The sequence below is a fragment of the Elgaria multicarinata genome, chromosome 3 (genome assembly GCF_023053635.1).
Source record: "Elgaria multicarinata webbii isolate HBS135686 ecotype San Diego chromosome 3, rElgMul1.1.pri, whole genome shotgun sequence".
Lineage (NCBI taxonomy): Eukaryota > Metazoa > Chordata > Lepidosauria > Squamata > Anguidae > Elgaria > Elgaria multicarinata.
Window position 1 is genome coordinate 172,829,106 of NC_086173.1, and position 14,593 is coordinate 172,843,698.

Sequence of the window (14,593 nt, forward strand, 5' to 3'; positions counted from 1 at the left end):
AGTACAACCCCCTGCTCAATGCAGGAATCCCCCCTAAAGCATCCCTGACAGATGGATGTCCAGCTGCCTCTTGAAGGCCTCTAGTGTGGGAAAGCTCACTACCTCGCCAAGCAACTGATTCCATTGTCATACTGCTCTAACAGTCAGGAAGTTTTTCCTGATGTGCAGCTGGAATCTGGCTTCCTTTAACTTGAGCCCGTTATTCCATGTCCTGCACTCTGGGAGGATCGAGAAGAGATCCTGGCCCTCCTCTGTGTGACAACCTTTTAATTTTTTGAAGAGTGCTCTCATGTCTCCCCTCAATCTTCTCTTCTTCAGGCTAACCATGCCCAGTTCTTTCGGTCTCTCCTCATAGGGCTTTGTTTCCAGGCCCCTGATCATCCTCTGAACATGCTCCAGCTTGTCTGCATCCTTCTTGAAGTGTGTTGCGCAGAATTGGGCAAAACACTCAAGATGTGACATAGCCAGGGCCGCATAAAGGGGAACCAGTACCTCATGCGATTTGGAAGCTGTATTTCTTTTAAAGCAGCCCAAAATAGCATTTGCTTTTTTTGCAGCCACATCACACTGTTGGCTCATATTCAGCTTGTGATCTACAACAATTCCAATATTCTTCTTGTTTGTAGTATTGCTGAGTCAAGTATCCCCCCTCTTGTAAATGTTTCTATTTCCTAAATGTAGAACTTGGCATTTATCCCTCTTCAATTTCATTCAGCCCAGCACTCTAGCCCATCAAGATCTTCCAAGGTATTATCCATCCCACCCAATTTGGTGTCATCTGCTAACTTGATAAGCGTTCCCTGTACCTCCTTCAACATTTAATAAAAATGTCATTAGGATTGTCAGTGGTGTGGAGAGTGAAAGGTGAAAAGATTTTAAGAGTCTTAAGATTACAGTTTTAATAAAAACTAGTAGATTAAGCAGGTTAACTTGAATTTGAAGTAACTAAGAACAGCTAAACAAAAATAAACATTTTGTTTTGTTACCTCAAACCACATGTCTGCTTGGCTTTATCACCTGCTCTACAATTACTATCATAAACATCTTATATATTTATTTATTTATATTTATTTAATTTATATACCGCCCCATAGCTGAAGCTCTCTGTTCATAAAGGTTAAAAACAGTAAACATTAAAAAAAAAGTATACAAAATTTAAAACCATCAAAAACATAAAAACAGTATCCATTTAAAAACAACAGTTCTGGGGGCTGTTAAAAACAAACTGAGCATTGTGAAATATAGTTAAATGCCTGGGAGAAAAGTCTTGACGTGGCGCCTGAAAGATAACAATGTTGGTGCCAGGCGAGCCTCATCGGGGAGATCATTCCACAATCGAGGGGACACCAGCGAAAAGGCCCTCTCCCTTGTTGCCATCCGCCGAGCTTCCCTCGGAGGAGGCACTCGGAGGAGGATCTTAGATGTTGAGCGCAGTGTACAGGTAGGTTCGTGTCGGGAGAGGCGTTCCGTCAGGTATGGGGGTCCCATTCTATGAAGCAAGTGCAGCTGCTGGTAATAATATTTTTTTAAAAAACCACTTTGTTAATTTAAAAAACAAGTTGAGGGGCCATACTGAAGATTTCAAGAACGGTGTCTGGGAACACACAGGTGACCATGGGCATCCAATTGGCTTCTCCCAGTGTAAAGTAGGATCTCTCATTTTGATCTCTCATTTTATTTATTAATTACATTTATATCTCACCGTTTTTCCTCCCATGGAACCCAAGGCGGTGTACATAATCCCCCTCCTCTCCATGTTATCTTCACAACAACAACCCTGTATGGTATGGAGAATGTGGATAGGGAGACATTTTCCTCCCTTTCTCAAAATACTAGAACCCAGTGGGGTCATCCCATGAAACTGATTGGTGGGAGATCCAGGACAAATAAAAGGAAGGACTTCTTCACACAGCACGTAATTAAATTATGGAACTCACTACCACAAGATGAAGTGTTGGCTGCAAATCTGGATGGCTTCAAAAGGGGGTTGGATAAATGTCTGGAGGAGAAGGCTACCCATGGCTACTAGCTCAAATCTTGAGCATGCATAGGAATGTGCGGTGAAAATCCAGTCCTGATGCCTATCAACTCTATAGGTTTCTCCCAATTGAAATAACCCCCTTAGCCTTCACAGCTCTACCTGTTGTAGGTCAACACATCCATCCATAGAACCACCATGCAATGTTGCAGTCCATCTCCAACACACCCTGAATTTCGGCTGCAGCGCTTCCCATCTTCTGCTGGATACTGGAGGGGTGTCTGGCGTTCTGCTCAACGCATTAGACCTGTTTGTTGCGGCTGGATAAAGCTACCATTCTGCCTGTCTTGTCTTCTGGGCTAGAAGGTGCAGGCAACACATCCAGCTCAACACCTGGGCAGGAGGGTGAGCACTCTCCGCAATCCAGAAAGCGATTCTTGCAGAAGGTGTGATGAATTTGTCCTTGCCAAGGGTTTTATGGGTGGAACTGTTGACCTACAACCAGGATGATCAGAGGTCTGGAAACAAAGCCCTATGAAGAGAGACTGAAAGAACTGGGCATGTTTAGCCTGGAGAAGAGAAGATCGAGGGAAGACATGGTAGCACTCTTCAAATACTTCAAAGTTGTGACACAGAGGAGGGCCAGGATCTCTTCTCGATCCTCCCAGAGTGCAGGACATGGAATAATGGGCTCAAGTTAAAGGAAGCCAGATTCCAGCTGGACATCAGGAAAAATTTCCTGACTGTTAGAGCAGTATGACAATGGAATCAGTTACCTAGGGAGGTTGTGGGCTCTCCCATGCTAGAGGCATTCAAGAGGCAGCTGGACAACCATCTTTCAGGTATTCTTTAGGGTGGATTAGGGGTTGGACTCGATGGCCTTGTAGGCCCCTTCCAACTCTATGATTATATGTACACCAGTTTCTGGGGAACGTGGGCAGGAGGGTACTGTTGCACTCATGTCCTGCTTGTGCTCTTCTTACGTTCTTATGATCACAGGAGAAATGAATGGGTTTGTGAAGTTCTGGGGAAGGAGGGGAATAGCATTTGTAGACACCAAAGCTGCCGTGGTTACAGTGGAAAATGCTGGATATCAGGGTTTAACTCTTAGCCCACTGACAAAGACACAAGTTCCTGTTCTGTGTGGCTTGGATGGTAGATCAACTTTAGAAGGAGACCTGAAAGGTAAAGCGATTGGGAAATGCTGCCCTTGACCTTGACCTGAGCCATTTCTTTCCATCTCTAATCCCTCTTCTCTTCCTGGAATCCTCCCTCCTGCTCCAGGTCCAGGGGATGTTGGCCAGAGCACCCACAGATTTCCCTGAGGCAGAGAAGGCTGCACCGGGCATCACACAGAGGCCGCTGGATGGGCGGATCTTGCAGGAGGGGGACGGAGGACCCTCCTCCCGGGGTAAGGATTAGTGGACGTATTTCCCCATGGTCTCCCTTCCTCAATTACACCTGAAGTGCATGAGCTGTCTTAATGTCCTCCCTGAGCCTGATTTTGCTGGGGGAGATACTCAAAAAGGAAATGTTGTTTAGTAACGTGGTTCGAGGGTATCAGACCCACTCTGGTCCGCTTCCTGGAGTGGGTCTTACACACTCACCAACTAAGGTCCTCCTCCAGGCGCCTACTCAGAGGGAAGATTGGAGGACGACAACAAGGGAGAGGCCTTCTCTGTGGTGGCCCCCAACTGTGCAACAATCTGCCCAATGTGGGTCACGTGGCACCGACAGTGTTATCTTTTCAGTGCCAGGTCAAGCAATATGTAATTAGCAATATGTAATTAATTAGCCTGGGTCTGTTTTTATAGGGCCATAGTTTTAAAACTTGTTATATTATTATTATTATTATTATTATTATTATTATTATTATTATTATTATTATTAATTTATTTATATAGCACCATCAATGTACATGGTGCTGTACAGAGTAAAACAGTAAATAGCAAGACCCTGCCGCATAGGCTTACAATCTAATAATAGTAGTTTTACTACTTATAGTAGTTTTATATGTAAGTGTATATTGTATGTTTACGCAGTTTTAAATATTTGGATATTGTTTTTAAGTGCTTCGGCTATGGTATGGTAAACAAATGCAATAAATAAATAAACACTGAAAATAAACAATGAAAATGGGAATAGTTAAGAATGTTAACTTACCTTCTCACCTTCCCACCTTCTTTACCTTCCTCACAGGGAGCAAAACAACCGGCAGGGGAAGTGAACTGATCCTGGGGGGTCCTTTTGGGCCTCGTTCGCTTGGCGGTGGAGTGGAAGCGGTTTCTGCACAGCCTGGGCAGGTAGGGGAGTCCTGGGGGCCTCCGTCCCCTGCACTTCTCTTTGGTCCTGGAAGAACCTGCCCCTTTAGCCTTTGCTCTTCTCCAAGATGGCTGCTGGGAAGGCCTTCAATGTCACTCACAATGCTTTGGCATTCAGAAAGAAGACCTCACCATCCTTGTCTTCATGGATTGCTACATAATGCTTAAAGAGAACTTCATTTCTTCTTCTTCTTTCAGGGTCCGGTGACCTATGAGGAGGTGGCCGTGCATTTCTCGGAGGAGGAGTGGGCTCTGCTGGATCCAGGCCAGAGGACTCTGCACAAAGAAGTCATGGAGGAGAATCGTGGGATCCTGGCCTCTCTGGGTAAGGAATGGGATTCCTCTGGGTAAGGCTCCCTCTCTGCCTTCCTGCCAGATCCTGGAAGGTGGAATTTCAGCTCTTCGTTCTTTGTATCAGTGCAGAATACAACTGTCATTGACTCCGAAGACCTGACAAAACATTGAGAAAAGCCCATTGATGGACTTGCTCTGTGGCAGAGATGGCTGCCAACCAATCTTTGCTGCTCTAATTGCATCTGCATAATATTGAAGATGTTACAGATATTATTTTAATGATCTCCATGGAGGAGAGGAGAGTTAAGCCTTTTCAGAAGACAGCTCTGGACAGTTTGCTTTTCATTTTAAGATATAAGTAGACATTGAAAATAACCATTAGGGTTGAATTCCCACTTTCCAGTTCCCAGTTAAATGATCAGCTAGGAGAAAATGGCAGATTTTAAGTGTCTTTCATTTTTACAGTATTTTATGTTGTTCATTTATTCTCTCAACTACTTTATATGAGTTATTCCATATAAATGAAAGCATTGTATGGCAGTCTAGTTCTCCGTTCTATTGATCATCGGGATATTTAATATCTTTAGAAGGATCTGCCTCACCAGTGATTATTTTTTTTTATCCTGTGAATGAAATCAGCAACCGTTTGTTTTGTTCCAAGACTATTTCTGTGTTTATACTTGCAGGTGATCACAGGGAGAGCAAGAAAAATGGCCCACACCAGAGAAGGAAAACTGAAACTGAAGAGAAAAGGAGAAACGAATCCATTTCTTTTGAAGGATCAGATGTCTGTGAAACTCCAATACTAGAAGCACCAAGTAAAAAGAACATTCGTAAAAGGAAGAAACAGAGTAAAACTCAGAAGATTCATTCTAACAAATATCAAAGGTTTCAGTGCTTAGTGTGTGAAAAACAATTCTCTTTCAACTCACAACTTAAGCAGCATCAAAGAATTCACACTGGGGAGAAGCCCTATAATTGCATAGAGTGTGGGAAGACCTTTGCTCAGAGCACACACCTTAAGCGGCATCAAGTAATTCACACTGGAGAGAAGCCCTATAAATGCTTAGAATGCGGGAAGACCTTTGCACACAGCACCAGCCTTAAGCTGCATCAAAGAATTCACACTGGGGAGAAGCCCTATAAATGCTTAGAATGCGGAAACAGCTTTGCTCACAGCACCAGCCTTAAGCTGCATCAAGGAATTCACACTGGGGAGAAGCCCTTTAAATGCTTAAACTGTGGGAAAAACTTTGCTCAGAGCTCAAGCCTTAAGGAGCATCAACGAATTCACACTGAGGAGAAGCCCTATAAATGCTTTGAGTGTGGGAAGACCTTTGCTAAGAGCACACACCTTAAGCGGCATCAAGTAATTCACACTGGAGAGAAGCCCTATAAATGCTTAGAATGCAGGAAGACCTTTGCACACAGCACCAGCCTTAAGCTGCATCAAAGAATTCACACTGGGGAGAAGCCCTTTAAATGCTTAAACTGTGGGAAAAACTTTGCTCAGAGCTCAAGCCTTAAGGAGCATCAACGAATTCACACTGAGGAGAAGCCCTATAAATGCTTTGAGTGTGGGAAGACCTTTGCTAAGAGCACACACCTTAAGCAGCATCAAGTAATTCACACTGGAGAGAAGCCCTATAAATGCTTAGAATGCAGGAAGACCTTTGCACACAGCAGCAGCCTTAAGCTGCATCAAAGAATTCACACTGGGGAGAAGCCCTATAAATGCTTTGAGTGTGGGAAGACCTTTGCTAAGAGCACACACCTTAAGCTGCATCAAGTAATTCACACTGGAGAGAAGCCCTATAAATGCTTAGAATGCAGGAAGACCTTTGCACACAGCACCAGCCTTAAGCTGCATCAAAGAATTCACACTGGGGAGAAGCCCTATAATTGCATAGAGTGTGGGAAGACCTTTGCACACAGAAGCAGCTTTAAGCTGCATCAACGAATTCACACTGGGGAGAAGCCCTATAAATGCTTAAACTGTGGGAAAAACTTTGCTCGGTGCTCAAGCCTTAAGGAGCATCAACGAATTCACACTGAGGAGAAGCCCTATAAATGCTTTGAGTGTGGGAAGACCTTTGCTCAGAGCGCACACCTTAAGCGGCATCAAGTAATTCACACTGGAGAGAAGCCCTATAAATGCTTAGAATGCGGGAAGACCTTTGCACACAGCACCAGCCTTAAGGAGCATCAACGAATTCACACTGGGGAGAAGCCCTATAATTGCATAGAGTGTGGGAAGACCTTTGCTCGGAGCTCAAGCCTTAAGCAGCATCAAAGAATTCACACTGGGGAGAAGTAGTATAAGTGCTCAGTGTAGTATTTATAGCATCATAAAATAGTAGAGTTGGAAGGGACCTACAGGGCCATCATGTCCAACCCCCCTGCTCAATGCAGGAATCCACCCTAAAACATACCTGACAGATGGTTGTCCAGCTGCCTCTTGAAGGCCTCTAGTGTGGGACAGCCCACAACCTTCCAAAGTAACTGATTCCAGTGTCGTACTGCTCTAACAGTCAGGAAGTTTTTCCTGATGTCCAGCCGGAATCTGCCTTCCTGTAACTTGAGCCCTTTATTCCGTGTCCTGCGCTCTGGGAGGATCGAGAAGAGATCCTGGCCCTCCTCTGTGTGACAACCTTTCAAGTCATTGAGGAGTGCTATCATATCTCCCCTCCATCTTCTTCTCCAGGGTAAACATGCCCAGTTCTTTCAGTCTCTCCTCATAGGGCCTTGTTTCTAGACCTGGTTGCCCTCTTCTGAACACGCTCCAGCTTGTCTGCATCCTTCTTGAAGTGTGTTGCGCAGAACTGGGTGAAATACTCAAGATGTGTATAGCCACGGCCCCATAGAGGGCAACCAGTACCTCATGATCTTTGGAAGCTATACTTCTTTTAAAGCAGCCCAAAATAGCATTTGCCTTTTTTGCAACCACATCACACTGTTGGCTCATATTCAGCTTGTGATCTAGAACAAATCCAAGGTACTTCTCGTTTGTAGTATTGCTGAGTCACGTATCCCCCCTCTTGTAAATGTGCCTTTGGTTTCTATTTCCTAGATGTAGAACTTGGCATTTATCCCTATTCAATTTCATCCTGTTGTTTTCAGCCCAGCACTCCAGCCTAGCAAGATCACTTTGAAGTTTGTGTCTGTCTTCCAGGGTATTAGCTATCCCACCCAATTTGGTGTCATCTGCAAATTTGATAAGCGTTCCCTGCACCTCCTTCAACATTTAATAAATATGTTGAAGAGCACTGGGCCCAGGACTGAGCCCTGCGGTACCCCACTCCTAACCTCCCCCCGGATTGAGAAGGTACCATTGATAACCATTCTTTGAGTCTGATTCTGTAGCCAACTATGTATCTACCTAATAGTTGTTCCATCTAGCCCACTTTTAGCTCTTTTGTTAAATCAGAATATCATGGGTCACTTTGTCAAAAGTTTGCTTAAGTCAAGATATATGATGTCCACAGCATACTCACAATCCACAAGGGAGGTTACAATGAGATCAGATTAGTCTGACAGGATTTGTTCTTGACAAATCCCTGTTGACTCCTAGTAATCATTGCATTGTTTTCAAGATGCTTCCAGATTGACTTCTTTATAATCTGCTCCAGAATTTTCCCAGGGATGGATGTCAGACTGACTGGTCTGTCTTTTCCCAGGTTCCTCCTTTTTGCCCTGTTTGAAAAAGCGACAACGTTAGCCCTCCTCCAGACATACGGCACTTCACCCGTCTTCCATGATTTCGCAAAGATAATAGACAGCGGTTCTGAGAGTTCTTCCGCTAGGTCCTTCATTACTCTAGGATGCAGTTCATCGGGCCCTGGAGATTTGAACTCATTCAAGGAAATTAGGTGTTCTTTGACTATTTGTTTATCACTCTCAGACTGCAATCCTGCCCCCTCAACTTCTGCGTCACTTTTTCCAGGGGGATCATAGACCTGCTTTTGGGAGAAGACTGAGCCAAAATAGGAATTGAGCACTTCAGCCTTTTCTTTGTCATCTGTTATCAATTACCCATCCTCGTTAAGCAGTTGAACCACCATTTCTTTCCTGTGTGTTTTACTATTCACGTATCTGGAGAAAGCCTTTTTATTGCTTTTAGCATCTCTCCCTAATCTCAGCTCATTCTCAGGTTTAGCCACAACAACTACTCTTCTCTTATTCTTGGTCGACTGATCTTCTGAGTCTTGTTCAGTGCTGCGTGGTGTCTCCTGTAATTCTTCCTCTGCTGACTGTCCTCCAGTGGCATCCTCCAGTAGCTGAAAGTGGTTGTTAAACTCTAATTGTTACACCAGTGTAGAATGCCTTCTAGTTCTTCTGCTCCTAACTGTCACCCTTTTCCAGGGAGTTTCCTCTTCATGTCGAGTTCAGGCAGGAACATGAACTTTGCGCACACTTTGCAGGTCACCAGTGCTAGAGACTCCTTTCTGTCAGTATTGTCTACCGATCAGAGGAGAATTGCCTGTGCTTTGTCCTATCTTCTCTGAAGGTGCACAAGAAGAAGACCTGAGGAAAACACCTGGAAAGGCAAGTGTTCTTCAACAAATTAAAGTGCTTCAACGACAACTATCAACAGTATGGGATATGGGGGGGGGGTGAATTTTAGTGAACCAAAGAAATTTCGAATCACCAAATATCCCTATTAAATAACGATTATAAGTTATTCACAGCAACCTTGGCGGAAAGACTGAAGAAAGTCCTACAAAAATTCATTCATGAGGATCAAGGTGGCTTCTTACCAAAAGACAGATGGGAGACAATGTAAGAATGGTTTTAAATGTTGTGGAATATCTGGCAAAATATCGTGGTTGCAGAGAAAGCATTTGACAACTTTAGTTGGAGTTTTTTACTTAGAACCTTAGAAGAACAGGACTTTGGAGTAAATGTCATAAAGTGGGTGAAATCCATCCATAACTCTCAAAAAACACAAATAATGATTAATGGAGATGTGTCCAAATCACGTGAAATATAGAGAGGGACAAGACAGGGCTGCCCACTGTCACCGCTACTGTTTATTTTAGTATTGTAATTGCTGGATTCAGATATAAGACAAGCTGAGAGAATTGGAGGAGTAAAGATAAAAGAAAGAGAGAGATAAGTTGAGGGCATTTGCAGATGATTTGGTCTTGACTCTGGAAGATCCTTTAAAGGATATCGAAATTTTGATACAAAAGACAGGTTTTCAAGTTGAAAAGAAGGTAAAATATTTGGGAATTGTTTTGACAAACATGAATTGTATGTTATTTCATAATAATTATGTTAAGGTTTGGAATGGAGTTAAAAAAATATTTTGCAAGAAGGGAAAAGGTTCAACTGTCACTTTTGGGGAAAATTGCAACAATTAAAATGAATGTTTTGCCTAGAATGTTATTTTTGTTTCAAACAATACCTATTGTAACATTGGATTTACCATTTGAGCAGTGACAGAGAGAGAGAGATCTACGTTTATACGGCAATCAAAAAAGCCAAGAGTTAAAATTAAAATATTGCAGGATGCCAAAGAAAGAGGAGGCCTGGGCCTACCAGACCTCAAAGTGTATTTCTCAGACTGCTGTTTAATGTGGATGAAAGATTGGGTGTTGCTGAAAAATAGGAGACTGTTGGAACTGGAAGGACACGAATTAAGATTTGGATGGCATGGCTATTTGTGGTACGATAAAGCCAACGTTAACGTAGAATTTAGTCATCATAACCTAAAATGTGCTTTTTTAAGAATATGGGACAAATATAAACCAAGGTTCTGTCAGAAAATACCACTTTGGGTATCAGCCCAGGGGGCTATTTATAGAAGGGAATTGACAAGTATGCCTAAATGGTTGACATATAATGTTGTATTACAAATGTCACAAGATGAATATAAGTTAAAATCAAGGGAGGAACTGCTTAAGGATGGTCATACGTGTTTTGGTATGTACAAATTAGGTTTCCTTGTGCACAAGTCATGGAAAGGTTTAAAATAGACAAAAGAATGGTGGGTTTGAGCAATCAAAATCTGAATTTGAAATGACATTATGTCCAAATGATGAACATGTTATCTCAAAGATATATAAACTTTTATTAAAGTACGAGACGGAGGATGAGCAGGTGAAAGACTGTATGATGAAATGGGCTCTAAACTTTGGATACAACGTTTCCATGGAACAGTGGGAGAATATTGGGGGGGAGTTTGAAATTTACATTATGTTCAAGACTTAAAGAGAATTTGTATAAGATGATGTGCAGATGGTATATGTCTCCTGTAATGTTGGCTAAAATGCATAAGAGTCCCTTGGGAAACTGTTGGAAATTAGGAAGAGGAGGAACGTTTTATCATCTTTGGTAGACTTGTAAAAAAGCCAAAGCATTCTGGATACAAATACACTCTTGAATTCAAAAAAATTCTCAAGACTAACATACAAATGAAACAGGAGCCTTCCTACTGGGACTAATGGTTCAGCTGAAAGAGAAGGGGGGACTTTATTGCTATATATGACAATGGCACTGAGAGCGTTGTATGCACAGAAATGAGAGCTGAACATTCACCAACAATGAATGAATGGATGTTGAAGATGTTGGAGTTGGCAGAAACAGATACAGGGGGCATAAGCCGGCGTAATTGCAACCCTTATCCTTAGATTGCCTATCAGGCAGGGGGTGGGCCTCCTCTATTGCAGGCTGGTGTTCATGGAAATGGGCATACAAGGCAGCATCATTCTGACCAGTTCAAGCATTAAGATCACCAGCCATGATCACCGAGGCTTCAGGATACAAATCTGTCAGCTTATTGATATACTCCTCCAACTTTAACCAATCATAGAATCATAGAATAGCAGAGTTGGAAGGGGCCTACAAGGCCATCGAATCTTCTTTAACCAATTGCTTTTCCCTATGTGGTGGCATACATACATTACACTTTAGAATCAACGCGGTGGCCAAATAAGACAGGGGCTCCAATCTAGATAGGGAGGCCCTGATGCTTGTAGCTATTAGAATACCCACTCCTCCTTTGGGCCACCCACCTTTGTTACTAGGGGTTGCATCTAAAGAGTAGGAGGCAAAGCCATTTATAGATAGATCCTCTTTGGCCCATGTCCTCGAAGAAGTAAAATCTCATATTTTTTGATGAATTCCATAAAGGAGGGATCTACCACTTTACTTAGCCAACCTGCAATATTCCAGGAAAGAAGACTTATTTGTGATATGTTACAGTGGCACTTTTTTTGTCAAACTGGTGCAGACCCCCCCTTGCGGGAAGCTCTGAGTTGTTATAGTCACTCTGGGACAAGTAGAAGAAGTTACTCCCCCTATAAGTGACTGATGCTCCTTTGCAATTTCCTCAGCCCCTGATGATGGCCTCGAGTCCTTCTCCAGCTCTTCAATCAATTCCATCTTGCTAACATTAGTTTTCACTGGTCCCATCACCTTTATGAGGGGATACAGGTTCAGCAGGCCTTTCCGGTGATCCTAGTTCCTCTTCTTCCAAATGTCGCATATCAGCCCATATTGGAGATTTTAGTCTGCTGGGACTTGCAGTGATCTCTTTGGCCACTGGGTCATGTTGCACAAGTTTATTATCCTGGCGAGTAAATTCTACTATACCCAGACCTCTCTGTGAACCTTTCTCCCCTCCATTGGAGCCATTTCCAACTCCCCTCCCACTGGTTTGATCGTTTTTCTGGTGGAGTAGGGCACGGTCCTCTACTGACCCGGGTGCTTCTCTCTTAGCCAACGGGCTTGCACATTCTGCTTGCCTGGTTATCAAACGTTCTCTCAAAGACGTCGGACGCCTCAGGATATCTTCCTGTGCTTCTAGGTCCAACGCACAGAAAGAGTCCGAAAGGGCGATCTCCTCATTAGTCTAGGGTTCATCATCCTTATAGCATCTGTGCCACGGATCCCATGCTGTTTTTTGATCAGCTTGGCCTTTAAGAGTAGGAGCCCTTTCGTGGACCATGTGAAAAATGGAAATTCCACAGGCCGCCACTGGATCTGTGGAGTTATTCAAGTTTTTTGAGTTGTCGGCCTGCTTCTTTCCACAGTGCTCCGGGTGTTTTATATCATATCCTCTTGAGTCCAGCAGTGATTCTTGGTTTTCAAGAGACTCCCTTCTACTGCTATAAATAGGACTTTCATTACTATCTGAGAACTTCTGGGTGTTTATACCTTTATGGCTAAAGAGAATTCCGTCGGTGGTATCAAAGTCTGGTTCTTCCCCCTCCTCCGTACACCCTGAGAGCTTTGGTATGTGGAGGAGCTTCTCTAGCGACATCCAAGGAACACTGACTCTCCCGGTGTCTGTGGATTGTTACTTCAACTGTCCATAGACCTCTAGGTAGCAGCTTCTTGCCCACGGCGGAGAGCCACAGGCCGAGAGCCCTTTTGCTCTCGCCCTTTGGCTCGCGCCTCCAGGATCTTGAAGGCTTTAGTACCTGGGGAAAGAGCACCGGTTGCTTGCAGCTGCTTGGGAGGGAGGGCAACAGCAAACACCCACAGGATGCAGCGGGTGCCGGATGCCTCTCCAGGTGTGTTGGGAAGGGGCAGCGGGAGGGGAGCCCAGCACACCTGTCCGGAAATCTCTCGACGGGGCCCAAATCAAAGTCTTAGGACCACTCCGGACCCAAATGCTCCCTGCCCTGAGGGCTCCCCAGGACCCCCTTTCATGTTGCCCTCACCTGTTCCTCTGCAGGGCAAAAGAAGCTGCAGGTGGGACCCATGAAGCATGGGGGGGGGAGGAAGTGAAGCACCATCAGCCGCCCTTGCTCTTCACCTGGGGGGCACCCTCCCTCTCTTCCCACCCACCCCCACCCCAAACCTGCCCCCTGCCCATGGCTCCCATCCTTCTCTGCTCCTGCCCTGGGGGGCCTCTTTCCACCACCAATCTCCTTCTCCTCCCCCCTGGGACCCCCTTGCCTTTTGCCCTCACCTGCTCCTCTGCAGGAGAAAAGAGGTTCCCAGTGGGACACACCATGCATGAATGGCAGGGGGGAGAATCCCAGTGTGGGGCGGGAAGTGTGGGTCATCATCCAGCCTTGGCTCTAGGACTCAGCCCCCTCTCCTCCTTAACCCTTGGATGGAGGCAAAACAAGAGAGCCACAGAGGCTCCTCCTGGGCTCCTGGCAGAAACGTGGACCCAGGGGGGCATTTAGCCCAATAGTAGCACCGCTGCCCCGTCTGATTAAATAAAGCCGGTTCTGCCGCTTTCAGACATAAGCTGAAGACTTTCCCCCCTATTCCTGCAGGGTTCTTAAGCTAAGCTACGCTGTTGCTGTTATATTTTTATTTGATGTTTCTGTATTTTAATTTTTTTTAATCCCTTGCAAACCACTTAAAGGTATCTCACTTAAGGTATAGTCAGCTTACGAGATGAAAAATACTACTACTACAATGCCAAACAACGCAACACAAAAAGATAATCATAATCAATAAAATTAAGAGTCAGAAATATAAAATCAAATTACACTAAAAACAACAACACCTAAGTGCAGCGGAGTGAAAGACAAGGACTGTGCTATGTTTTCTCTGTGGGCACGTATGGATTTGCTATGGGCAAATGCTTTCATGGGCTTTAATATGTCCTGCTTTTATGGATGAAGGGAGCCCTGCTGTTCGCATCCTAAGAGCGGGTGGAAATCATTGTTCGCTTCCGCCCCTGTTTGGGGTTCAAGTGCAGGGAACAGAGAGGGCTTAGAACGGAGTCATGGGATGCATTGGGAGAGAAACTCTGGTCCATCATCAGACCTCTTATTTCCTGGAGGGCCGAAGGTTTTCCTGCCTTGAGCCTGAGATGGAGGCCGTCCCGCTCTCAAAGCAGGGGTCAAGGTGTGGAACAAGAGGTTGCCATGAGAAGAAGTTGCCGTGTGTGTTGTATTCCTCATGGCTAGCGGTTCCGTGGGTCCAGAATCTTCCTGTGTACCCTGATAAGGCCTCATAAGGAGCTATACTAGAGTGACCAGATTTAAATGAGGGCAAAGCTCCTGCAGCTTTAACCGTTGGGATGAAGAAC

General features: G+C 44.4%; 1 protein-coding gene and 1 pseudogene across 1 annotated transcript in view; one reads left to right on the forward strand and one right to left on the reverse strand.

Moving 5' to 3' along the window:
* LOC134396483 (zinc finger protein 91-like) overlaps positions 1–7,160 on the forward strand; it is a 33,251-nt pseudogene extending 26,091 nt beyond the window's left edge.
* LOC134396269 (uncharacterized) overlaps positions 1–14,593 on the reverse strand; it is a 298,553-nt gene that overhangs the window by 173,478 nt on the left and 110,482 nt on the right. The gene's annotated exons all lie outside the window — the stretch shown is intronic.